We start from the raw sequence: 26,419 nt of genomic DNA on the forward strand, positions 1-26,419 counted from the left end.
CTCATTTCTAAATGTGCGTTACACGTTTATCTATATGTTCATCTGTTTCTGTTTGTCTGTAATTTTATGTGGTAGCATCTGTGAGTGGTAGTTTTGTATAATAACATGTATATAAGTGAAATCAGCAGTTGGGTTTAAGGACTGTGTTCAGTAAGCAGAGGAGTCTTGGATGACTGTTACTAGTTACTATGGATTGACTGCTATGTAGCTGAGGTGTGAAGAGGGATTTAGTTAAATGGTTTGTCTAGGTGTCAAGATTATTGTCCTTTTTTCTTGGGCTGCTACAGAGAAGAAATCTAGCTCTTTTCAGTCTGGGGAAAAAAAAAATTGTGTATACAACAGAATTGTCTTTTGGCTCACTGACTCCCCATCCCAAATGGCATTTGGTTGCTCATCAGACTTTGTCAGGCTCAGAAATAGTTTTGGGAAGAACATATGCGAACCCATCCTCAGGCAAAAGAGTAAATGTTAATGCTGCTACTGAGTTGGGAACAAGATAAGTGACAACGTCCAAGATAGTTGGGGGAAAATAATTCGGGAAAATGTTTTGGAATTGTTTTTATTTTGAGTTTTAATTTCCAATATATCATTGAAACTGAGTGGGAGGCCACGTGGATGTTCCAAGTATCAGTCTGAAGGTAGGAGTGTAAGAGTATAAATGGTACATCTGAGATACAGGAAGTTTCAGAAAGAAGTGGAAATCCCAAAAGTCTTCCTCTGTGGGGGGAAAAAAAAAAAAAGCAAGAGTAGGCTATTGCTAATCCAGCTTTCAGCCTATTTGACACTGCACAAATGAGATTTGGCACATCACTAGTAAAACTATAATGTAAGGCTTTGCAGAAATTAATTTACAAATAGGGTTTACCCTTCTTGAACTACCTCTGCAAGGCTTAGGGGTTAGAGATTACTTCCAAGCCCCTGAACAAATTAATATTAACATTATTATAGCCCAGGAGAATTTTCCTTTTTTTCAGTCCTGTTCTGCGTAACAATGCTTATTCATTAAATCTCAGTCCTATTGTGCCGCCCTTCATTACGAGCAGGGAAGTCATCACATCTGAAATGGAATATCCATTCCCCCAGTTGTGCTTGCAAATGTCTGACAAATCGATCTGTCCCTCATCTCAGCAGTCTCCCACCATCTCAACAGTTCCCCGATGTTGATCGTACGTTGGTCCCAATAGCTATGTCTCTGACTAGCCATCCTGAAATTATTACAAGTTTATTTAAGCAGACATGAAGAAGTACTATCGGAATCCTTTATCACGGAGTCAAATCAGTTGCTCCTGTGTTGTGGTTTAACTCAGCCGGCAGCTAAATCAACAACACAGCGGTTTGCTCACTCCCCTCCCTGCCCCCAATGGGATGGGGGAGACAACTGGAGACAAAAGGTAAAATTCGTGGATTGAGGTAAAGACATTTTAATAGGACATAAAAGGAAGACAATAATAATAATGCTAAAAGAATATTCAAAACAAGTGATGTACACCACAATTGCTCACCACCTGCAGACCACTGATGTCCCGATAGTTCCCAGGCTGCGGTCCCTGCCCCTGGCAGCTTCCCCCCAGCAATATACTGAGAATGATGTCATATGGTATGCAATATCCCATTGGCCAGTTTGGGTCAGCTATCCTGGCCATATTCCCTCCCAGCTTCTTGTATACCCCCGGCCTCCTCGCTGGCAAGGCGGTATGACAAGCTAAAAGCTCCTTGACTTGGTGTAAACATTGCCTGGCAACAACCAAAACATCCATGTGTTACCAACATTATTCTCATCCTAAATCCAAACCACAGCATACCAGCTGCTAGGAAGAAAATTAACTCCACCCCATCCTGGTACTCACCTTATGACAACATGGTGTGCAACCCATCACCAGAGGAAGTATTTCTCTTAAGCTTGTTTCTGCAATTTACCCACTTTTGAAAATCAGTATGTAAGCATTTCTTATACACATTTGTTTCATACCTTAGAATACAGCTTTTGCTGACTATGAAAATAGGTTTTACCAAACCGAAAAGTACCACAGCTTTAGTTTTTATGTTAGCCAAAAAGAGGGTTGATTTATTTCTTTTGAATAACAGGATATTTCCTGTATATGGATATGCTATAGCTCATTTATGCCAAGCAAACTTCCTAAGCCTACATTTTTACAACCTGTACTTCCATAAAGCTTGAAAACGTTCAGTAGAGTCAGCAGCTATATACTAAATTTTTTGCATCGAATGCATAATTATGATGAATGGAACTTGAAGATGACAAATTCCACTTAATTGACTGTATCTTTCCCTAAATATTTCTAGTTATCATCTAACATTAATAATAAGAAGGTGTTGGGGAAAAAATTTGGGTTTTTCTTTAATCATCAACAATACTAAGCAATAGAACCATTTTTTGATTTAGCATTTTCCCTTATTTTCATTTTTATTGGGTACCAAGCTTAGAGCTTCTTATTTAGGTGAATGTTTTCCTAAATAAGCTATTGTTAGAATTCAATTCTGTATTAATTGTTCATAAGAGAATAAAGCAAACTCGGAAAAATTCTGATAAAAGTCATATAAGCAGACAGTACTGTACACTTTACAAGATAATGGTTGAGTGAAGAGGTTGGAACTGCAGGAAAATGGGTGCTACTGTAACGGTGCACACCAACAGGAGCAGGTTCCCATCTCTCCCTATAGCATGTCCCAGCAAGCCTCAGGGAAAGTATGGGAAACATTGGTGAGGACAGTTATACAGTTATATGTCCATGAGGTATTGGTTGGTTGGTTGGCTTGTTTTGTTGTTTGTTTGTTTGGGGTTTTTTTTTTTGGGTTTTTTTACTTTGGCTGTTTCCGTAATAACTACAAACCCTTCAAGTTTAAAGGTACAGCTAGTCAGGAAACTGAATCTTAAGTACAGGGAGATTACTGTATTTTGAAAAGAAGTTGTTCTGATGTGAAATTCTTCTTTATCTACTTCGTCTCCCAAAATATCTGGTAAATGAAAATTCAGGATTGAAAACAAGTTGAACAATTTTGATATGAAAAAGTTTTGCAATTATATCAAAGCAATATACTTATGCAATGTTTTGTCCCACGTGCACCTCTAATAGCCATTGCAATATATGAATGGTTAATATTTCGTACTATGTTGAAATAAACATGCTGCCACACAATCATTTTTCAAATAAAGGCATTTTTTTTTTACTGAAGGCAGTCGACTTGATCAATTTTTCAAGTATGTCTCCCAAGCATAGGACCAAGGTAGGAGATGCAGACCTTCAAGACTTGATTATTTTTAGTGACAATAACCTGCAAATACTTATCTACAGAACATCCTTAAACTCTCTGTGTTGCCATTTTGTGACGATGACTATGAGGGGTTAATTGTGCTTACTAATCCTTCAGGTATAGAAAAGGGTAAAATACTACACATTCTGTCCAATTAAGTGTTTATTAACTATTTAATCATTAACATAATAATTAAATTTAAGGGACTTAATAGTAAGTACTAGTAAATTGTAAGTGCTAACAAGAACTGGTGGAAAGAAGATTCAGAAACATATGCCACACCTATTTTATACACCTGAAAACCCTCTTCTTCCCTACACAAACTCATAGGTGAGATTTATGGCATCGCTCTCAGCAGGAGTTCCCCAGTTCCGAGCTTCGCTGTGGGTTTGACTCCAGGCAAATTCGGACAAGGTTGAGAATTCAGAGTAATTAAAAATAAAGATTTCCTAGGGTCAGGTCATCCAGATGATTCTAAATACAGAGCAAACGCTTTCATGTATATTAAGTGCATTAGAAAGATTTTTTTTTTCAATTTTTTTTTCTTTTTCAGTCTAGGAGGGATCCCACTGTAGTACTTAACTCACATGAAGCAGTCCTCTTTTAACATCAGTCAAGCTGGTAGCTTTGATGAAGGTATTTCATGGCCTTGTTTTACTGAGACCAGTCTATAATATAATCACAAAGACTTGTCACAAATTGAAGAAGTATGCTGGCGTGGTTGAGAAATTAGATCTATCGAAAGCAGTCTAGATGCAGGCTGGCTAGTTCACACATACCAAATCTCGCATCTGCGAGCCCAGCATGTGCTATGGTGTGTTCAGTGCTGCTCCGTGAGCAATACTAGTTGAAAAGACCTTAGGAAAGCCTAGGCTAGCTGCCTAAAGAGCTGTTCTGCCTATCTTACCCTTGTGCAACTGGCAATGCATTTTACATATTAATGGAGGATTCCTGAGGTTGTTAACGCATCTTGGAGATGGAGAACTCGTGTTAACAGGGAATTGCATGGAATGATATAGTGTAGGGTCTTGTGGGACTTTCACCCTTTCAAATAATCTCATCACATGTATTTTGGAAGGAAGTGCTAATTAAAAGTATAAAAGAGCATATGTGGTATTTGTGAAGCTGTTATCCAAAGTCGTATTGCTGCATCTGTTATGCACTGCAATTAGTCATAGTTTAATGAGAAAATCAGATATCTGAGGTCTGTACTTCTAAAACTACAACCCCCTCCCTGCACTCCCTCCTCTCCCTAAAAAGCAGTCACAGCGCACCTGTAATGCAGTAGTGAAGGAAGTATTAATTGTTTCAGCAGGTGCGTAGCCTGAATGAGGACTTTGCTGTTGTAGTTTTGCTTTGATCCACATACATCATCAAACTGCTTTTCGAGCTTTTAAAACTGGCAATGACAATAGAGGTTTTGGTGTGGAACAGAGGGGAAGATGGGATCAGATATTTTATGTAGATGTTCTTTGCATGGCCCACATTAATATGTGTCTTCATATGACATACTGCCATAGGTACCTATGCTACTGTGATTTTTTTTTTCCTCTGTGAAATTGAATAAAAAATAGGAAAGATGCATCTTGCGAATGCAATGTCATAATAATTAATCATGCTTGGGATAAAGAATTAATTCACTGAAAATTTTCTAGATTTAACAAAAAAAAATTTCTCCTTTATAATGGCCTTATCTTTCCTAAAATGCTCTATATGCCCATGAATTTAGCATATCTGTTTTGTTAAATGCTATATAATAGCTGTTATTACTCTGGCTTCACGGAGTAGTGAGGGTTGTAGGTTTTGGTGTGTCGTCCGTGTCCCTTCCCCGTGTAGAATTTATATAAGTTAATAAAAATGTGAAGATAATTATCATAAATACAATGACAAATGTCATTGTCAGGCTTCATCGAAACTAAGATTTCATCTTTAACATTTCACACTGCTGCTATCTGCAGTTCAGAGCCATGGTTAGACTTTAGATCGATAAAGGACTCTTGGCCATAAGCAGCATGCAGGACTTCTTTCTGTTTCATGTTATCAAAAATTATTATAAGAAGGTATTAAAAAAATAACATTATTAGTGGAAAAAATACTGTTAATATTAGGAAAAATTAGAATGAAATATAGAGCATTTTTCTATATTGATTTTGTGACATTTGGCCCATTTTAGAACTTAAACTAAAACTTATGGTGGTGCAATGATTTTTAGCAGCACCCAAAATCAGCACTCTCCCCTAATCTATCCACAGAAGTCACAGTAGTAGAACGGGGGGAGAAAAGCACCGGTGGTGCAGTATTTTCTTAACAGCTGTTGCACAGTTTTGAAATATAAAAGAACAACACATTTGGAAAAAAAGGAAGGAAAAATGGTTTGAAGTCCTGTGACTTATAATGACCTACCTTAGAGATGCTGATTTTTTTTTTAATTGTAATTGTTTAGTTACTCTATACTTACTGGTGGGTTTGACAACATTTCTTGGTGCTTATTTTTCCTTGTTGGATACCCTCTTTCTGCATGATCCTCTCTTTCCTTTTTGAAATAGTTTCCTTCCTAAGTAAGGGAAACAAGCAATTCTATCACAGATGGGGACCCAAGCCTCAGGAAAAACAGGTGACCTCCCCAGAAAGTGTCTGAATTGTCTATATCCCAGTACATTTGATTGCTAGGCAGTCTTCTGGTTCCACATGTATAAAATGCATTGTAGAACTCTTAAATAGATAGATGGGAAAATATGTATATTATATTGTTTTATTAATGTAGGATTTAGAACTAAATATACTAGATTTTTTTTTTTTCAGCTGTTATCGGAGGCTTATGGGATGCTGTTCATGAATAGTGTTTCAGAGTGCTATACTCATAATTAGAGCTGGGTGAATTATTCATTCCAAAGAATACATACAATGAATTTATGCTCCCTATTTCCTACAAGAGCACTAGTTATTATTATGCTTATTGAATAGGACAGTATGCTGCTTTCCAAGAGCTATTTCTGGTTGCAAGGTGTACCTATGAATTTTGTATGCTGAGCCTTTTGTTTTCCCTCAGAGATGATGGGGCATGTTGTTCCCTCAGGATCAGCACCGAGGGGTTACTCCTGACTATTTGCTGGTAACTCCAGCTGGTTGGCTGAAGCAGAGGAAGTTTCTGAAGGTATGACCTTTCCCTACAGGCAAATATCTTCCATCAGAATAGTTCACAACTCATCAATTTGTCATTCATGCTCTTTGGTGGTTTACTGGTGCTATTTTGATCTGGGCCAACGCGGCTTCGTGAATATTACTCATTGTCATCTTAGCTACTAGCCTTTTTTGGCTCTGGCTTCCAAAGTGTTTATAAATCGACCTGACCTGAGCAGGAGGTGTTAATGTGGCCTGGCAGCTTGCCTGCTGAGTCCCATGGGGAGGGTAGCTGTGGCTTTCTGTGGCTTATCTGGCTTGTATTTGGCACGTGTCGTGGTTTAGCCCTGGCAGGAAGCTCAGGTCCACCCAGACGCTCTCTCCCACAGGGATAGGGGAGAGAGTCAGAAGGTTAAAAGTGAGAGAACTCATGAGTTGAGATCAGGACAGTTTAATAGGTAAAGCAAAATCTGGGCACGTGAGAAAAGCAAAATAAGGAATTAATTCACTGCTTCCCATTGGCAGGCAGGTGTTCAGCCATCTCCAGGAAAACACGTCTGCATCACACCTAATGATGACTTGGGATGACAAATGCCATAACTCTGAACATCCTCCCTTCTTCCTTCTCTCTCCAGCTTTTATTGCTGAGCATGATGACATATGGTCTGGGATATCCCCTGTAGTTAGTTGGGGTCACCTGTCCTGGCTGTGTCCCCTCCCAGCCCCTTGTGCACCCCCAGCCTGCTCACCGGCAGCGGGGTGTGAGAAACAGAAAAGGCCGTGGTGCTGTGTAAGCCATAACTGAAACATTCCCATGTTATCAACAGTTTTAATCACAAATCCAAAACATAGCCCATACAAGCTACTATGAAGAGAATTAACTCTATCCCAGCCAAAACCAGTATAATTTTTGCTTTATTCAAACAGATCAAGTTTTTTAGCAATTATTTTCTATTAAATTTAAAGGTCTTGGGTTTGTTTGGCTTGTTTTTGTTCTGGTTTGGTTTGGGTTTTTTTCCCCACCCTCATCATTGCTTGATCTAGCAAAGATCTCTGTGCTTAAAATTTACATTCTCTAAGGAGTTGAATCCATTTCATACCATCGAAAAGGTATGAAATCACTTGTCACCCATGTGATGCAAAAATTCATACTGTCCCAGAAAGTTTATGTACTATTTAAGATTTACTTAGATTCTTAATAATAAAGATTTTACAACCTGCCTCTCGTACACCATAGCATCTCTGGAGATGTTGCCCGATGAATGTGGAGTATATATTCTCCCAAAGACTAGACAAATGTTGTACCTGAAGAGAATTCCACCTCTGCCTATGACCCACTGCGGTTACAGTAATACCACGTCTGCCTTCTCTAACCAAATCTGTACTTAACCCTTTCTGGCAAAAACTACAGATAACCAGGAAAAGAATGGGAAGGGATGGGAGGAATTCTGAGGGTCAGGATGTGGAATAAAATTCTTTCCTTTACAGAAAATCAAATTATTTTTGAAAACCTGAAAGATAAGGAAAAAAGAGGTTTCTGTCAGTTTCAGTGGAAGATTGCATGATGAGTTACAAGGGAGTATTTGGCCAGCTTACTGCAAAAGACTATAGGTTCTGTCCACTTTGTTCATGACCAAAAGTTAAAGCTGCAGTATTACAAAATCAACGTTTGTTTCTAGTTTTATTTTAGTGGCGATGACACTGATGTGCAATGCAGGAGACCTGAATTTTACTCCTGGCTTCTTCCCCTGACCTACTACTGCCAGATCTTATGTGCCTTCTTTTCCACTTTACTACTTGTCTCTTGTTTAATTAATATCCAGGAAAATTACATCTCCTACTGTATTTAATATAATACCATCTAACAAAGAGATTTTGATTTCAGCTGATGCCTCTACACATTAGTCTAATATAAACAATAAAGAAAATAACAATAATCCCAAAATCACGAAGTGATCCATCCTCTGGCTCACAATGACACTGTGAAGCCCAGATTCCCTCAAGGGTTTCGTAAAACTATGGAGGCTGACACAAACCCTCCAAATCTGTGGGAAGGATGGGGGGAAAATGACATAATGAAACCAGGACTAAATGGCTTCATATCCCTTCAGGTATTTCAAATGAGGTAGAATATTTCAGCAAATAAGCCTCTCTGGCCACATTACTGCTAAAACTCCTGTAATAGGTACAGGACAATATGTCTCTACTTATGTCATTTGATGGGGGTTTTTGGTTTTTTGTGTGTGGTTTTTGTGGATGTGGATTTTTTTTTTTTTTAATTAAGGCAATGCCTCAATGTCTCTACCTGTGCTCTGTGAAGTTAACAAAATCCCTTATGTGTCAGAATGCAAGTAAAATCACCTGTCTTCTGAATTCCTTTTCTTTTCTCCAGATATCCTTTCTCTCCTTCCTCTGCCTTAAGACAAAATCCTCTCAAGTGCTAAGGAACCTATATTTCCTCTGAAATTAAAGATTTTCCTTGGTTCTTTCTCTCTGTTTTCCTTATTAAACTATATCAAATAAATATTTTATTTGAAATGAGGAATAAGAAATGGGGAGGACGTGACCTAGTTTGCTTCTCATTATTATGAGATATTTTCAGTAGTTCTTAAGAGGTTTTCCTGAAATGTCCTTTCCAATATTCCTCTTTCCTTCCCAGGATCTTTTTGTTTTTAATATTCATGAAAAACCTGAAGCTGGCCTGAGATGTAGATATGTTACTTCACTCCATAAAGTGATATGAACTCAGTGTGAGGAAGTGTATACGCTCAGAAAGCAGAAATGGAGTATGTGTGTAGGAGGGTTAAACGAGAGTTTGAGAGACAGTAAAAAGCTTGCTTTTCTAGGACAACAAGAAATTAGATATTGTGAAGCAGAATACTTAAAGTTCAGATTTTTTCCTGTAGTTTCACCTTGTAGTACCACAGAGGTTGTGGTAGTTCTAGATGAGAGCAGATTTTGAACCAGGGCAACCTATGTAGAACAGGCATGTTTTGTCTTGGAGGCAGTACTCTGTTTAAACCTGTGGATGAGGTTAATTGCAGCGCGTACAACAGAGACAGGTTGTCTGATATTTTCTGATGCCCCCCTACAATCTTGGAATTTTACTGAAATAGTTCTGAGAATTTATTGTTTTTAGTGGAAATTGCAGTTTGAAACAAAGTTTGTAAAAACATATTTACCATTTTAACTAAGGTCTAGTGACTTCAACTATTTCTTAGTTAAAGCTAGGCATCCACCTTAGAGTATACCCTTATCCACAGGAAGATTGTACTGGTACCAGGGACAGATGTTTCATTTGTTTTTCACAGGGATTTTTTTTTTTTTTTTTTAGGATTCAAATCTTAAAGTTGTCTACAAAATACAAGATTTTTCATATGGAAGTGTGGTACCACTTACAAATATAATGATCATCACCACCTAAACGGCTTTTTATTTTTTTCAAGTTTATTAAAATCTTAAGGATATCATAAATTGCCTTATCTGAATCTAAGCCACAAGTTATAAATGGAGAGATCTAAATCTCTTAGTTTGTTTTATCTTTCACAGTAACAAGTACAATAACATTTAAGTGAGAGTGGCATTTTTAAGTTTGATGACCTAAACCTTTTTCTTCTTTTTCTTTTTTAAAACAGTAGTTCCTTCAATAAAGACCCAAAATGTCATCATTCTCTTTTTCACTTCTTCCCCTTCCCTCTTGCCTTTATCTACTACAAAGCTCATTCTTCCTCCAGTCCCCGTGCTTTCTTCTCCAGCCCTCTCTGTCCTTCTGCACCCACAGCCTTTTATCCTGTGCAATGGCCAGGTCCTGCTTTGCCCCCTGCCAGTTCCTGGGGGATGATGATGTTGACCTTCCTCAGCATCACGCCCAGCTTTACCTGCTCCTGTCAGCTGCACAAAGGGAGTCTCTTTTCTAAAAAGGAGGTTTTCTACCTCCTGAGCGGTCGGTGGCTTTATCCCACCCTCTGGAGAAGCGGTGCGCGCTCGCAGCTGCCTGCGGCTTACAGGGAAATGGGAGAGTGGCTGGCAGGGAACTCCCCTTTGCAGGGGGTGGTTTGCCTGGGAAATGTTTTCTGGGAAGATCCTAGGAATTCAGTAGGCCTACTGGCATCTGCATAGCTGCTTTGCAGAGGTAGTTCTTGTAGCTGCTGTTAAATTATAGGGGATTATTTTTGACAAAATGGGAATGCTTGGTAGTTTAATCTTAAATATAGGTCTCTCCTCTGTGGAGAAGACATAATTTTTCCATAATAAGAGTCAGAACAGAGACAAAATAAGAGCTTTGAAGGCAGAATTTCTCACAAAATGTTTCATATTTCTATTTTTCTTGAAAGCATATGACAGGACAAAACACTATAGAACCTGGATCTGAGAAAAGCTGGTTTTCACCTTAGCAGAAGGTAGCCAATATTTCTGATAAAATGTAGAATTTGTGTCTCACTTGATTTTTCTTCTTCACAGGAACATTAATGAAAGGAACATACCTATTTGTTAACTTAGAGTGTAACATTGTAAATAATTAGCTTAACACTGTAAATAATTAGCTTAGAATTGCCTTTGGAGGTTTGATTTAAATTGCAAGCAAAATGGACATGATGTAAGGATTTTGTTCCTCTCCTAAAGCTTCCCCACCATTCAGTGTTTCAATCAGAGAAAGCCTGTTTCCTGTAGATCTGCTACTTGCATCAAGAATGAGATGTCCTGACATACAGAGCATCTCTCTAGAAAGTGACAAACTCTGTTTGAAACCAGCAGAGTTTTGGGCTTTTTTTTTCTTCTTCTTTTTTGAAACACAAGTCATGAAATTTACTGTATTGTTGAGGGAAATCTGAGGGATGATATAAGCGTTGGCACTTCTGCTGTATGAAGGATTTGCTCTTAATCCACAGTCTCTGCCAGACTATCACTGGTACAGGGCACTGAGGAGGACTGGGTATGATAGTTATCAAGGCTTAGTTTGTCACTGAGACTATTTTGCAATGTACACTTAACAAATGCAAGTTTTTGTGAAAGAGGAGACAGCTGAGCCTTCCATAAATAAAGCACTGTTGAAACTGTCAGCTTCTGATCACACTCACATACAGTGAAACCAGTTTATTTTTGAACTTAAGCTTTCTCTGGAACCTGATTGATTTTTATATTGTGCTTTGCTGCCTGAACATGGGCTCCATCTTCCCAGATGAAAACCTGATACCCTTTCTTCATGGAGCTCTGGACACATGATGACATTTGAAAAGAAAATGTCATTTTGTGTCTGCTGAAAGTGCGATGAGATGTGCTACCCTGACAGGTCTGGAAGCTGGCACACAATCAGAGAAATTCACGTTAAACTTGAGCATAAGGGTTGATTAATTCAGTAATCTCATGGATACTATTTGTTGCAAATGTCATCTTGATTGGGGTTGGTTTTCCTGTAGAGCAAGAGCAGGTGTGATTTCAGGGACTGTGTTATTTCACAGGGAAGCGTCCTGTGTAAATGAAACTAGAAGCGATCAGGGCTTTTGCATGCTTCTCTCCAGAAATAAAATAGGATGCAGTGATTCCAGGCACATCTAATCCCGTCACTTATAACTGGCAATTAATAATTAAATTTTTCAAAGTGAAGGACTCACACAATGGAGGATGCAGTAGTGTCTCTCTCTACATATGAAGTACTGAGTGCTTAGTTCTAGGACCAATAAACCAAGGGCTTCCTTGAATTGTAAAAACACAAGCTAAAGTGTGCTGATTTTGGTGTGAGCTAGATAGGATGAGTTAAATAGAAAAAGTTCAGCTCCATCTCACATAAAGTTTGCACCGTCTGCACTACCCTCAATAATCTTGTTAGCATGATTTTTTTTTTTTACCTGCTCTCTATAAAGCCCTTAATGATATATAAAATAAACACTAGCAATTGCCTTCACTGCATTTTCAAAAGGTTATTTTGTAACAAAACTTTTGTCTGTGTCGTCTTGCAGTACTTGAATTCTTGTGTGTTTGCAAGGTGGTTTGCTGATTATTATTTTTTTGTTTGTTTGTTTCTGCTTGTGTGAGACACCTTTTTCTCCTCCGAATTGCAGTGGCTATTTCCACATTTCTTCTCATGCCCTGATACAGAGGAGGAAACGCGGCGGGTCTGCAGTCCAAGCAAACGTTCAGTTGGTTCAGCTCAGGCCGGTGAGGAGCTAAGTAGGCTGATAGCATTCAGCTTGAGCAGCAGTAATCGCTGCCTTTCTGAATTTGAGATGAGAAGAAACAAGTGTGTGTGTGTGTATATATGCATATACAAACCTCTCTCTATATAAAACAAAACAAAAAAACCACCTGGAAAGCGCTTCAAGGTTAAATGCAGACACATTGTCTCCCTGCAGGGGATGCAGGGAGCCTTGTGCCACAATCTGGAAGGGCTCATCCCCTGGCTCGTCAGGCCTGGAGCAGCAGCTCAGCCTTTGGCCCCAGGTGGGAGCCCACCAGAGCCAGCCTGCCGGGGCGCGTGCCCTGGCCCCTTCCAGGCCCACGGAGGTGGCCTGCTGGCCATGACCTCTTGCGCCCCTTGGAAATAGCTGGAGTGTTGATAAGCAGAAGTTTGCGGAGATGGTTTTGTCTGTGTGGTTAGTTCGTTGGTAAGATCTCAGAAGATCAAAACCCAAAATAAATGCATATCTTAGTCTATTCTCAGAAACTGAACATAATGCATCTTTTATAATGTTCTGGTGCTTGAAGTACCCAGCTGGCTCTTCTAAATTCAGCTTATGCCTCGCTGGTCAACAGTCTCACAGAAATATAGCACTCTGGATGAGCCAGACTGAGCAGAATAATATATATATATTTATTGTTACAGAATAGCATGCGAACTATTTAGTTTTGATAGACTTTTGTGTCTTTTTTTCTGAAGTCCAAGAGGAGTTATAAAAATCAAAATTTATAAAAATTTATAAAAATGAAATCAATTCCCTGGACATTATAGAATATAAACATGTAAAAAGTGGGCTCGTGCCAAAGTTATATTAACCAACTAATTCAGCATGCAAAAGCCACGTTTTCATGGAACCCTCTTCTCACAGCAGCAACACCAGGTCTTGCCTACTTCAGTAGAAAGAGGAGATGATCAGGAACAGATAACAGCTGTGTAAATGTTATGCTCATCTTGACCTTGAAATTACATTTAGGAACAGTATTAATAATCAGAGAAGATAGCCACATCGCTTCAAATATGAAAAAGTAATTAAAGTGTTAGAAGGCTGAAAATGTTCACTATTTTTGTTTTATTCTGTGCTAGTAGCATTAACAGCCATTTGTTTAATCCTGGTTCTTGTAGTTTTTACTTTGACTTTCTTGGATCCATAAGATATCAATATTTTACCTCCATTTGCATCAACAGATAGGAAAACAGAGAGGAAAGGGAGAGAGTGTTCCCCTCAGAGTAGGACTCTGAATCCTTCAGAATATGACTCTGAGGTGGGAAGGCTCTAGAGACCCTATTTTAAAACAAACACAGCATTTTAACCTTACCTACTGTGATAGCTTTATTCCCATGAGTACTGAATTTAAGAGATTAAGAAAAAAACCCTGGAGAATTTAAAGAAGTAGGAGAGGAAACATCTCCTATCCAAAACAGCCACTGTGAATACAAGAGATGATGCTTTGAGTAGTTATGCATTTCACTGCAGAAGGAAAGGCTGTGAAGGTAGCTAGGAATGTATTTATTCTTTTTTAACCTGTTCTGAATAACTTACTACATGTCATAAAAAAGCCATCACCTTTTTATCTATTTATTTTGTTCTTGTCAAAATATTGAAAATAACCAGGGGCAAGTGGTCTGCTATAGTAAGAATATTGTACATTTCTATTATGTTTCACTTATTTGGGTGTATTCAAAACAAACCCAAACTTTTCATGCATCCTGCGTACTATTTAATATATAAAGAAGTATGTACACATGGACAAGTGTTTATATGTATACCCCTAATCTGTCCCTGTCCATTTAAAGTATTTTAATATTATCTTAAAAAAAAATAAATTCTTAAACATCTGCCACAGTTCTTTACTATCACATAGTATTTGTCAAATCATTTAAATGATGAATTTATTCATAGCATTTAGTTCAAGTCTGTTTATCAGTTGAATTACCTTTGGACTAATTAAATAATGATTACCGCCAGCAATTTACCCAGCATGAGGTTTGTTGGTTCTCCTTTGACCAGTGGCTTCCAGGTTTTGGTTGAGAGACTTGAAAAGAAGTATTTCAAATGGAGTTAATTTCATGTTTCTAGAAGAGCAGCCTTTTGTGAGATGTTTTGATTACATGGCAGAGCAGCCTCTATAAAGACCTATTTGGTGAAGTAGAGCTTCTCACCTCCAAACAGGGAAAAGAAAATTACAAAATGACTACTCAATTGAGTATAACAAGAACAAGGAAGATAGTCTTAATGAGTCTTGGGAGACAGACCGTCAGCTGAAATTCCCGTGTCTGTGTATGTAGGTGCCGCACAACTTCAGCATCGCTGAGGTGCTGTCCAAGCGCTGTCCAAGGTACTTGTGGTGGGTTGGGTTTTTATTTTAATTACAGAACTATCATGCAGTTGTTCTGCTACTGCTGAATTTGTGCAGGGATATACTTTCCCCTTAGTAAGTGTTACTTTTTTAGAATGATAAAATAAGTGGCAGCTGTGGAGAGGTACAGGGGACACTTTGTCCTACACCATATATTTATGCATATTTCTTTGTGGTCTTGTGCTACTTCCTTCTATCAACTTTCATTTCATACCATTAAATTAGGGGGGATTCATGGTGTCTGTTGCTTGATTCATAGGTTTCTACAGTATCCTCCTCAGAAACCTTAAATTGGCGTGTCTGGTCTTTGTTTTCTGTTTTATAAAAGCATCTCTTTCTTGCTAGAGGGTATGTATTTAAGATGGCAGAATGGGTCAGTAGGTTCAGAGGAAGTGATAAAAGGCTGTCTAAATAATTTCCCTTTTCCAAATATTTTAATCATGCTGGTAGAGGCAGTGATGAAAGGACCATTGGTTTCAATGATTTTTTGAAATGTAATTTGAAATCTTCTTTGGACTTTGATTTATAGTCATCAGCTCAAAATCTTCTTCTGGGGCCCTGTTTTCCATGTCTCAAAATATTCAGAATAGAAAGGAGGTAGAAGGAGCTGGGAGCTGGTGAGGTGAAGGATGAACCTTCAGAAAATTAATTTCCTTTTCCATTTAATCTTTTATCCCGCATGAAGAATGTCAGTGTTGCGCAGTAAAGCAACATTTGGGTCACAGATTGCTTTTTATTTTGTGGATTTCTGCAGTAAGAGAATTCTTACTGCCAGTATCCCTCATGCTGGATGACTGCTGTAAAATTTGACTTTGCAAGCATTGTAGGCATTAAAAAAAAAATCTTTCAGGGATTTTGTTGTGTTTTTTAAAGGTATATTGCTATTTGAACAAATTTGATCTGAGACTGCCCCTTGGAAACTGAAGTTCAGGTTTTAATTTCATTTCTTAGGTGTTTTGTTGCCTTTTTCCTTCTGCATCAGCAAAAATAGCCCCCTCAAGATAAAAGCAGAAGGTAAACAAACTCCATTGGATATTCCAAATGTTATTTCCTGCTTATCTTTTAGATTAGCTTTTTTGGTGTAATTGGAAAAAGTGATGAAGCATAGATGCAAAGAATTAAATATATGAGGAAAAGCCACATAGAGGATTCATATGCGGAAAGGCTTACACAGCATTCTAACGTGCACAGCTGTGGACCTATGATCAATAACAATCTCTTTTCAGAGAATCTGGCTGTCCTTTGAAGTTAACATCAGGTCTTATTCCTCAGTAGAATACCAAAAGGATAAAACAAAATGATGTAATAGCCTCCCAGGTGCTGTTTTGATATCCCACTTGTGGGCATCTCCTTGGTAATACCATCCAAATTAGATAGGAACAACACAAATCTATATGAACATGATAAATGCTGCAATTATGGATTGATTTCTTCAGCAGGCCTTTTACACATTGTTAATGGCTGTGGTTGAAAGAGGCTTACCTCACAATTTCTGGTCAACTGTAATTCATGCTCCAGCATATCTTTGGAGTTGATTGACTCTTGCCTGTGATTATGGTTTACATCCTTCTTTTACACCCCCGGTTTAATACGTGACGTATGATGTAGTTACACAATGCAGGCAAGCTCAGCACCATAAATTCCTTGTTTACAGCAGTGCAGCCTTGTGTGCCTCATGTACGTCCATAATTTGCTGAAAGTCTTGAAGTCTCATCGGGAGGCAGTTGCGTCTCTATGCAATATTTTGCAAAAGATGAATTCTGACTTCTGAACTTGATTAATGTAGTTCAGATATAAGAGCAGGAATCTGAGAATGATGGGAATATTGCATTAGTGTTCAGATTCATTTCACTGACTTTAGCATCCTGAAAATGTTCAGCATCTGATCTAAGCTAATCTGGGATTTTTTTCTATAGCAGTGGGAGATGACAGTGAAGGTACTTCTCATTCTTTTTCAGCAGTGGAGGGATCCTAAATGAGTAGCTTTCACTAGACAGACCCCTCCTCAGCCATTCTGGAGAAGACTTTTGCAGAAAAATATCGATGAGGAGGAACTGGGAGACAACTGGATATGGGGAAATAGGAGAAAGGGGAGCAAATATTTATGGTACAGTGTCCCTTCATTGATTCTCTTTGCATATCATTATGCTGACGAGGGGCTTTCCATCAGTATCATGTTGTAAACATCTCAGGTCCCTTAAACTGGCAGGACTTCCAGAACTGGAAGTTTTTGCTTCTCTTGCTTCCCTAGCAGAAACTGGAGCCTTGAGCACATCTTCACCTCTGCCAAAAGTGCAGCTTGCAGAATCATCCAAAACACAACTCAGAATGGGAGTTCACCACCCAAAAGGGACTCACACAAGGATAATGTAGATGACAATCTGCATCCTCTTCACAGGTGAAAAATAGCAGCTTACAAAGGAAGCTAGGAGCAGTTTGAGTAAATGAGCCCTGAACATTTCTGACTCCCAGTTTGTGCAGCGGTGACCTTTTAAGAGCACAGGACATAGAGATTTTCAGTTCTTAAGAGTTCTCACCAGATTCTTGTCATTTGAAGGAACTGCATAAAATGAGGTTGATCAATACCTTTGTGTTTTGTAAGAGAATTACACAATGAGTTCAGTGTATATGTGCCTTTTAAGATCAGTTGCTTCCTTGAAACAAAATTTCAGATGTATACAATGTGAGACACAGTAAGATTCTTTAACAAGAGTTTTAAAAGAAAAAGAAAATACCAAAAGTACAGAAGTATTTAGGAGCTTGGCTTCTGGGATACTAGAGAATAAAGGAACAAGTGAAACATCAGGAGCTCCAAAATTAATTGGTCATTCTTTTTTTACTTGATAGGATCCTTATGAAGAAAATAATACCAAAGAAGTATGCAAGTGCAGCATTCAGTATTCTGTATGCAGTACTGTAACAGCTGTAATTTCCATGACAAAAATTAATCAAAAGACTGTATGGGAACTGCAAAAAGCAGGAAAAAAAGCCATTCAGGATGGAGGAATTAGATGAAATTATAGTGTACTTCATATCACTATTTGTTAAACCTTTGTACTTATAAACTCATTACCTTGCTCTGCTGCAAAAACTTCCCAAAGCACAACATAGATTTTGTATCTCTTTGGTAGGGATTTCACCTACTCAGACACAGGGGTAGAAATGGGGATTTCTTCAGCATGTGACCAGGATTCTTTTACCAAACAAAAGGAACAAGAACACAGTCAAGATTTGATAAAAATAAGAAACAAGTTAGATGAAATTTTGTTTATTACTAAATGTTTTCTATTACAGTTTGAGCATCCGTTAGCTTGATACTGTTAAGTGAGAGCAAGAGAGTCATTGATTCAAATACTTAAGTTTTAAATTATCAAAACAGACATAAAAGAAACATTCGTAATCTTTTATTTACAAAGCAGGGTTTTGCCAAATAGATGTGATGGTGCTGTGTAAAATTTGGAAACTTAGTTATGTATAGATCCAAGACTGGAACTTCTTTGAGATGCATTCTCAAAAAAAATTTTTTGCATTGCATTTTTAGTGTGTCTACCCTATACAGTTGAGGTCAGAGTCTTTTAGGTATGATTTTATTTGTATTGGGATTACATTTGTACCTGATGTGTCTGTTTCATCTTTGTAAATGACAGAGAGCGTGTAACAATCCATCGTCTCAACTAAAGGTGAGAATATAACCTTATGAGATATAGCAGGATACCATAACATAGAGAAGGAATATGAGATCAGGGAATAGATGGGTGACACATAACAGAGAACTGTGGTTACTGTATACATACATAACTTTTCTTATTTTTTGTCCTGTTCATATATATATATATATATATGTATTTTACTCTTAATGGATCTAACAGCAACTTTCCTTGGGATCAGCATTTCATACCTAATTAACAGAAGACTGAAGTACAGCTCTGTCAAAAGTATCACAGAGCTTTGATGTCTCTACAAGGAAAGGGTGTTTGGTAAAATATGTATTGATTTCCGTGGAGCAAACATGCAATTGTCTGAAGTGATAATTCTTTACGAGGAAGCTACCGGGAAACTGCTTGGTTCCCTTTCTGAGTTGTAGGTTCAAGACCATCCATCTTATAGCAGGGCTTGGAACCCGCCAAGACTTGACGTTGTAATGCATTGACCCTTCATTCTCTCAGTGATTGCTGCAAACAAATTGCAGGAGGTCTGATAGGTTTAGCTTGTTGCAGGTTAAAGATCAATGTTCAATGAACAGAGAAGGCAGGCAGACTAGCTTCTCCTTTATTCCCATTAATTTTGAAAAAGGGTTGTCTGCAGGTGAATTGTTTGGCTTTTGTGAGAATCTGTAACAAGCTGGAGCAAAATTCTAGATTTAGTTAAGAGAGACTTTGATAATATGAAGGTCTGTCACGAGGGCAACTTTCCTGTCTTTTTCATTGTGAGATCAAAAGAGCTCCACATAAACGTAATAGCAAATCACTTTCCAATGGGCTTAATGAAGGAGAGAAGAGTTGAAAAGGGGTATTTCTGAGGAAATTAGGCTCTTAACAGTCTTCTCTTCCCTCTGTTATTCTTAAGACAACCAGGAGTGGAGAACTCATTTGATAGATTGGGGTTTGTTTGGGTTTTTTTTAAGGTAGTCAAAACCCAACTGAATTTGTTTCATTCAGTTCTGTCAGCAAGCATTGCTAGGGCTCTCTGCCATTTTTCCTACTGCCAGTACTGTCCACAGATCCCACGGAGCACGTGTGTCTCAGGTTTGCAAGAACTGCTGTGTTCTGCAACGCTTGTTTTCTAGTGTCCTGTGCGATCATCCCACAATACAGCTAGAAGTTGTACGCTTCATCTACAAAAAGACTAAAAAAAATATCAGAGCTCTAAGTGAGGAGAGAAACTTTCACTTGTATCTGAAGTATATGAATTGAACTGAATTCTCTCTGCTATCTGCAGCTAGAATTCACCTTTCCATCTTCATAACTTTTCGTTTTTTTTCCTCATACATGATAACTACCTCGCTCATTTTCAACCCTCTGGAAAGTTAAAAGCTTTCTCTCTACTTTTCTTCTAAAACAATAGCTCCAGTTCCTGCATGTGTCCCCTTTCTGTCTCTGATGTAATTTTTCTTACATTACTTTCTCATAAACCCTTTTGGATATATCTTAAGTTTTTGTTTCTAGCTCAGTTTTAAAACTGATCCAGCATTTGTAGTTCTAGTGAAGCAAAGCACCTATTTCCCCTTAAACACTCTAACAAATGCATTCCACTAATTTTCAAAAAGTAGAAAATGAAGTTTCAATTTTCTGCAGTTTTGTCAGGTTTATATTGAACATAATTTCATTCTCCAAGGGTAAATAATAGCCCTGTGTTTGGGGTGATTTTACTTTACCATATTTTCTCTCATTTCTAGCTATCTGATTTAGTGCTTCTCACATGTAATTGCAAAGTTAGAGAGGTGGTTTGTTTTGTTTTGGTTTCTACAGTTGCTTTTAATGACAAGTAGGAAAAAAAAGTATCAGCCTTATGGTCAGATTGGGAAACGAGAAGAGCTACATTTTCTAACTATCATAGTGATGAGAGTTTGGTGATACACAGTACAGTTAGCCAGAAGCAAGAATATTATTACCAGGAGAAACTGAGAGAGAAAGGTACAAAATAAAAAGAGAGACACTGGGATCTCAAGTAAATTATTCAGCTTGCCTCTAGGCCCCTGAAACAAACCCCAGTGCCAATTCACAGACATTGCCCTGAAGTCAGTGAAATAAGTTTTGATCTACAATCATCTTGATGATTTGAGAAATACAGAGCAGTAATGCTATTTTAGCTGCCTTGCAGCCCACCAAACAGTTTCCAGCTTGCAGATTTACACTGAACAGAATTTGGTCCTGCAATATCTCATGGCACCGGTGGGTTTAGGTTACAATGGTTTTCTTGTTTCTAGGTACCTTCTGTGATAGCTGTTGTATTTAATTGTGGAGCTGGCTGAGTGGAGGATTCCACACATCTCAATGCACTCATGGTCTATCATCTGTCTGCTTGAACATCTCACAAATCTCATTTAACATCTTCAGTTTATCTATGTTTAAGTGTACTGGTATGTCAATAAATAGTTTGGTAATTAGCTGATACTGGCCATTAAAAAATGTTGTGGGGTTGTTTGTTTGTTTGTTTGTTTTTTATAAATTGAGAAACTGCTAACACTAGGTGAGAGCATAAACTGCTTTTATGGAAGCAATCTGTTACACGGATTTCTTTGTGGCAATCCAGCAGGGATTAAAATTGGAAGATAGCTTTTGTACTCCATCCCAACACCTTTCTCAATCTCTTCCTTCTTCCAAGGCATGTTTTCCTGGTGCTGACACTGTCTTTCTAGGTCAAGTAGCTTGCTTTACAGTGTCTGAAGTAACACAGAGAAGAAGATAAAGTATTGCACTAGTTGGGTGTGCTGTAACATGGTGATTTACACCTTCCTCTTCAAAGTATTTCTCATGTGCCAAGATCAGAGAGAGACTGGTTTAATTACTGACATCTAGCGAATTAATAGCTGCGGGATAGCAGATGGCTGTTCAAGCCACTCCATGTTTGTGCTTTAGAGAGCTGTAAATGCACATGGCTGTGCTCATCATCTATTGTAGATTGGCGTTCCTACACACTACAGAGCAGTATTAATATGTAGCATTGTACCCGGATAAGCACCAATTTTACTCTTGGCGTACCTCTTCAATGCGTCATTAAAATGAATCTGTTCTGGTAGGACAGTTTTTAAAATAGACCCCACAGGAGTTGCCACCTTCTTCAAGATATTTCTTTTTGCTGGCGAACTCATAATTCCATATCAAATTAGTTTAATCAGTGCATGAGCTGTATAGGGTAGACTTTATGAGCTGAGTGCAAAATTTTGAAATAATTTTTTTGAAGAGAGACCAACTCTTGCATTGCTTTTCTTATATACTAAACACATAAAAAGGTTATGCTGTATTCAGTTTGACAGATTAACATGTCATTAGCACACACAAGTACTTATTGTGTCAGCATGTCACATAGATGCATCTGTGGATGAACAGCTTAACTCAGTAGCAGAGCTCAGTGCTATTGTATTGCCCACCCAGCACAAAATTATCTGCATTGTTGTTTTTTTTTACTAGATACATTTTCTTATTTTTTAACAAACAAAATAATATTTTTTGGTTATATAACACCTCCTTTACTGGCAGATGCTGCCTTTTTTCTGAGAAAGTTTCAAAAGAAAGTCAGTATTGTCACATGCCTGCAACAGTCAGTTTTCTTCCCTGTTCTTTTCCCTGGGCAGTGAGAATTCTTGCACACCATTCTGGCAAGCAACAGCCTAGGCTATCAAAGTGAAGTCTTCCATGAAAAAGCACAAAAATCTTTGTGCTGCAGCATGAACCTAACTGAAGTCTGTATTATTTTCAAAAGACATTCTCAAAACTGAGCATTTCACCTCAGGTGCCATTTTTCTCCTGTCGGCCTTTGTGGAATGGAAACTAAAGAGTGACAAAGTCAAAGATTTTCTGGTCAACAGGTGCTAACTTCAGTTCAGCTTCTAATTTCACTTTCTTTTGCTCATGTCCCTAGTCTGCTCCTCTAAGACTTTAGCTTGAGATAACTCTTTGGTTATTCCTCCTTTTCTATCAGGTGGGACAGAATGAAAGAGGACCTTTGATTGTCTATTCTTTCTTTACTTATTGCTTGTCTTAAAAGATCAAGAGCAAGTGGTCATCTCCAAAACAAGTATGAAGCTGACTTGATAGAGTTGTAAGACCTTGAAAACAAAAGCTTTGTTTTGACCTGTCCCATGATTTTTCTTAGACCCCCTATCTCAGCATGATCATACCCTCAACTGATGGAAAACTGGGCCTTCAGTGGACAGAATAATGTAATTTTTACTGCTCAACACAAGGCTTCACTTTCTCCCTGTTGGAATTTACCATTTCTTTTTCCACTTGCAAATGTCTGTCAGATCCAGGTCGTCCCTGTTCATCTCAGTTGCTCTCAGTTCCTATACATCACCCTGCTTGCACAGACCTTATCTACGTTGCAGCATCTCTGTCACTATGGTTTAGCAACGGCCTGTAGTGTAGAGATAGCATATAGTGAAAGGGGAAAGGTTTTACTAGAGTTTGTATGTCGTCTTACAGATCAATACAAGCTAACTCAGTAGAGATCCTGGGTGACAAAGCCTGACTCAGAGCTTTTATTAACATAGCAATGTTCATTAAAGGACTAATTTCTTCAGTGAAATTTTGGGGTATGTTTCTGGACTCAGAGCTTCAGATGTGACTGGTCTCCTTCCCATTCCCTGCACATGGTCTCCTTTTTCTTTCCCCTTCTTTTTCTCCCATTACCCCTACCTGTTCCTCAGAAGTGGTTGGACATTTAGAAACCCACCTCTTACACTGTGAGTGCCCTTCCCCTTTTTGACCTTCTCTTATCTCTCCTTATCCTCATATCCATTTGTCCTCATCTTTGTCTTCTATGTCCAGTTTGTGCTATGACCTTCCTTTCCTACCTACGGTCTCCTTCTCTGCCCAGTCTTATCCCAAACAGGTCTTGATGTGGACATTTCCTCCTCCTTCATCTAAGTTGCTTCCCAGCATGCCCTCATTCATGCCACCTTTAATATTGTGCCTCAAAGGATTTGTTGGTCGAGGCTCTGCCGGCTTTTAGGCACCCTAGCAGATAGTGGCCTTCTTTACAAGAGGCAGCTTTGCTTCTATTTTCATCTTTTCATTTTTGATTTTTCATTCATTTTTCTAGCATTCCACTGTTCTTGTTCCTCTTACTCTTTTACTATTTCTTCTTTTCTCTTTAATCTGCCCACTGGAGCATTATGTAATCATAATTTAAAAGATAAAGCATCCAAAATGTACAAGTGTAGATATTGTTCTAAAAAGAAAATTATCAAAGGCTTATGAAACATGCAGATCTCCTGGTTTAATATTTTCTGCTTGTGTTCTTTGTTATTTCAACAGCTTTTTCTTACCAACAGGAAACTATCAATTATTATGAGAAACTGAAAAAAACAGCAAATATTTTCCTTGAAAATGAGTTTGCGGGTACGTACACAAATGTAGTTGATAAACTTTGGGAATAATTTCTGTAATTGCAAAGGTGTGTTTTACAAAAGAAAATCTTTATCTGTAAGCTTGATAGTACATTCCTGCAGCCATACAAAGCTCTAAAATAGAGTGAATGGTATTCTAGCATTTTTAAAAATTTACTCTAAGACATTAAATTGCTTTTTTTATTTCCTGCAGCAAGCTAATGTAGATTAGAGAGAGAAATAGAGAATGGAGTAAGAAATCCTCTCTAGATACTAAAAGACAAGGGTACCTTGTGTATTGTAAGGACTTGTTTTGTGATTACGGAATATGATTTTTTACTAGATTTTTTTCTGAATTTCCTCGCGTAGAAGCGCTTTTAGTTGATTAGTAAACCAATGTTCTGATCCCATCTGCTGTTTTTATCTCTATTGTCTGTTCTACTGACAGTTAAAACAACCCTCTGAGAGAAATATGCCAAATTATATGTAAGCTTTTGAATGTGGTAGTCTGTATTTGGCTGCTAGCCAAATATATGCTTATAAATCTCATCAGTAGTTGAAACACCTGGATGATAACTTTTCTTCTTCTGCTTTAGTTCTTTAAGTATTTCAGATGCAATTCAGCTCAATACATCTTTGAAGAAAAATCATGACTTTTCTCTTTTGGAAAAGTCCTTCTTTTGGGAACACAGAGTTTCTAAATCTTTAGCCCTTACGCTCAGTGCATTTCTCACTTTCATACAGTTAAATGTCTATGAGGGAACTTCCCAGACTTTTAAAAATAAAGTTAGCAGAATGTGTATTTCACAGGGCTAATTAGTCCTTACATTTCCTTACATTGAAGAGCTATCAAGTAAAATTTTTCATAAATAGTAGAATAATGATACAATTTTATATAAATATTATTACATGTAACATATGTGATGTCAGTGATGACTGTAATAAGTAAATACACTTTTTTGATCATTTGTTGTTTTGTTGTTGCCATGTTGGTTGATTTCATAGTAAACCTAAAGTTCATGGTTAGCTGGCAACTGAAATCCTATAGTAAGCCACTGGTTCATCACTCTAGTGATATCCTTTGTTGGCCAATTGCCAGGGAGACATGTTTTACAAAAACTGTAGCACTCCAGCAATGGGAAATCTTACACTAACCTGCTTAATGGGAGGTCCCTTTTACATGATAGAATTTCAAGAGCCTAGTGCCCTAAGCCATGCAGCTTGAAAAGATTTAAAACAGTGTAATGTGACCTGCTCCATCTGTGGAAGCAGACCAGCCATAATCACGTAAAGGGTACAGGAAGGTCTTTTCTTGGAAACACAGCGTTGATGCGAATGTACCTTATGAAGCGCTCTGCCTTTTCTCTTTCTCTCAACACATCCTGAGGTAGAGCCAGACACCCATGTCCTGAAATGTAAAGGCAAGCCCAGATTCTCCGGTGACGTAACCATTCAGCTACTTTATTCTCATCTCTCCCAGAACTTGACCTACAAAACCTTTGCTTCAGTGTTTTTTGCATCATGTCTGTAGTGTCAGTCATCTTTTGACCAAAGAATAAAAACGTTTTTAGACCACAAACACCATGTTTCTGTCAGAGAATCTTTCTTATCTTAAAGTGTATATACTTTCCTCCATAGTCATTAGACTATTTGTGTGTACTTACTTTTTACTTATTGTACACAATTTAAAAGGTTATTTTTCTGTCAATCTCACAAAGTCAAATTTTCATTTTAGTCGAGAATAATAAAGCCAACTGGTACTACTTATTTGAACAGTTTATCACAGACTGCATATTTTTCAACTGGATCTCATCTGCCTTTTAGCTCACCTACAGAGCTCCTTTCCTGTTAAAAACCTCTGGAATGTTTAGGTACACATGGTTTGTGATGAAGTTGCACATTAACCTTAACCTTTTATAAAAATGCATTTTGCTTCTTAAACTTCTTTCTATAGAACTGTAAGGCAATGCAAGGCAGGGCTTTGCAGAGATACCCAAGATAGTCCTTCTTCTTAAGTCTTATTAAGTGATTTTCTACTCTTTTCTAAAGTTTTTTCAGTTGTACTGTTTCTTATTGTTTCACACACAGGTTGTCTGCTCATAAGCAGAGAAATGAGGAAAATATTTTCCTGCTTCATGGAGCATGTATTGTCACCTATTTACATATCATCATAGGATTCAGTAGTCTTCTGTATGGCAGACAGGCTTGCAAACAAATATTAAGTGTCATCTTCAGGGTTTATATCATGTCCAAACTTAGGCTTTAGAGGTTAAAAACTCATTGTAAAATTCAGCCATTTGGAAAATTCCAGTCCAACAACCTGAGTACTGTAGTTCGCAGTTCAGTACTTAAGGACAACATTAGAAGTTTTCCTATAAGTAGAACTTTGCAAGACTGTCTACACAACTTCTCTGGCGTATTTTTGAATGTTCAAATTTATGCTAT

At 37.9% G+C, this 26,419-nt stretch overlaps 1 long non-coding RNA gene across 1 annotated transcript in view; it reads left to right on the forward strand.

Annotated features, from left to right (window-relative positions):
• LOC142604078 (uncharacterized) overlaps positions 1 to 26,419 on the forward strand; it is a 142,298-nt gene that overhangs the window by 67,794 nt on the left and 48,085 nt on the right. The gene's annotated exons all lie outside the window — the stretch shown is intronic.

This window comes from Balearica regulorum, chromosome 1, assembly GCF_011004875.1.
Source record: "Balearica regulorum gibbericeps isolate bBalReg1 chromosome 1, bBalReg1.pri, whole genome shotgun sequence".
In the NCBI taxonomy this organism is placed as follows: Eukaryota; Metazoa; Chordata; class Aves; order Gruiformes; family Gruidae; genus Balearica; species Balearica regulorum.